A 2,063-nucleotide genomic window follows, 5' to 3' on the forward strand; every position below is an offset into this window, starting at 1 on the left:
AAGTTGATTTGTCAGTGTTCTGCTTTATTTTTTAACTACTGATATGAAAGAGGAAGATTTAGCTCTTGTGCTTTTCCCCACCTTTCTAATACTCATAAGGTTTTCAGTTTCATTCTTTCTGTTGCTTTTTATGTACATCTACTTTTGTAACTTTTATCACTATACTATTTTTATAGTTTTATAACTATACTATTTTATAACTCAATCTGTGTAAAACCTTTAGTTTCAGTCCCACTAACTTTAGGCACTAAATCTTGAATGCCTGGTTTGTAAAATGAGGAAATTATGACTCATATACTACCCTCCATTTTTCCTTCACTCTCTACTTTCTCACTTCTTTCATAGAAACCATTACTTCCACATTATTGAGCTTAATAATGTTTGTACTGAAGATATATTTAAGTGTTTAGGCTTTCTATAAAACATTTTTTCTCAATTACAAATCAGTAAAAGAGAGTTTTGCTTCCAGTGATGGCATCCTAGATAATTTATACTCAAGGAGGTAAACCTAGCATTTGGGAATGATTTTCCCTTAGAGGTGGTTTCTAATTCAAGTCTAAATTGCTAATACAATGAGCTAGACCTTTTCAACAGTCTTCCCAAGCTATGGTATAAAACTTAGAGTTTAGGAGTTACAAGCTAGGGGCTGGCTGAGTGGCTCAGTTGGTTAAGAGCTCGCTCAAGAGTGCGAGCTCTGAGCAACAGCAGTTCAATTCCTGGCCCAAGCTGAACAGCTGCTGAGCTGCCAACAGGTGGCAGGATGGCTCAGCTTAAAAAAAAAAGATTAACAGGAGTTACAAGCTAGATGGACCCTGGTAAACCACTAAGACTTTGACTTGGGACTCTGAAAGGCTATACTCTAGAAAAAACAGTGAGCCAAAAATAGGATGAAACTGAAGGCCAGCTCTGGAAACATCTCAATCTCTCCAAAGTACACATATATTCTCTCTAGAGAAATATCACTGTAGGCCTCAAATTAATTCTATGATTTTTCATAAAAACATGTCTAGCACTCAAATAAAAATAATCAGGAATAAAGGAGACAATAATTGATTAAAGAAGAAGAGGGAAAGGAGGAGGAGGAGGAGGAGGAGGAGGAGGAGGAGCAGGAGGAGGAGGAGAAAAAAGAGGGAGGAGGAGAAAGAGAAAAAGAAACAACATACAATAGATATAGATCCACAGGGATTCAGAAATAGTTAGACACAAATTTTAACCATGTTTAACATGTTCAAAGAATTAAAAAATAAGATTGAGAATTTCAGCAGAGAAGCAGAAACTATTAAAAAAAGAAAATCAATAAACAGTACTTAAAATATTTGATTGCAAAATATTTATTATAAAACCAACTAGTATGAAGATAAAATAAATTCTATGCCTTTATCTGTGCCATCCAAATTGAAATGTTACAAGAACAAGAATAAATCAAATCTCTTTTCTTTTGCCATATGTGAATTTTTTCACCACATGCGAATTCCTGCAAACTATGCCAAATGTTTGTTTGCTTTATATTTAGATTATAATCGCTTATAAAATTTAGGTTTTTCCCTGTAGTTTCTGACTGCCATTCTTTTTTGCTTGTTTCTGTTGAGATAAGAAATATAAGCCACCTTTACTACACAAGTGAGATATCCTAACTCCTTAATCACACCATTCACTTAAATATACAATATTTTCATTTTGACATGATTTTTCCCCCTCAGGAACAGATATTCATGTTCAAACTTAAGCTTAATGTTTTCTTTCTCTGCTGCATAATTATCTCCCAGTAATTCTATTGTACACCTCTCTTCAACTTCATGTTCTTTTTTGTGTTCAGCTTTTGTTTTGCTAATGTATTCTCACATAATTTTTACAGCAATAATGAATGGGAGATAAACTTTCTAAGTCTTTGAATTTCTGAAAATGAAGAATGCAGATTTCTAGGATCATCACTTTATTTACTACTCTGAAATTTTAACATAATATGTCTAGGGTTTTTGTTTGTTTATTTGTTGTATTTAATTTATACAGCTCAGCACATAAAGATTAGTAATACAACTTTTGCTTCTTAGATTATTTTTTTC

Source organism: Hipposideros armiger, unplaced genomic scaffold (assembly GCF_001890085.2).
Source record: "Hipposideros armiger isolate ML-2016 unplaced genomic scaffold, ASM189008v1 scaffold_946, whole genome shotgun sequence".
Taxonomy (NCBI): Eukaryota; Metazoa; Chordata; class Mammalia; order Chiroptera; family Hipposideridae; genus Hipposideros; species Hipposideros armiger.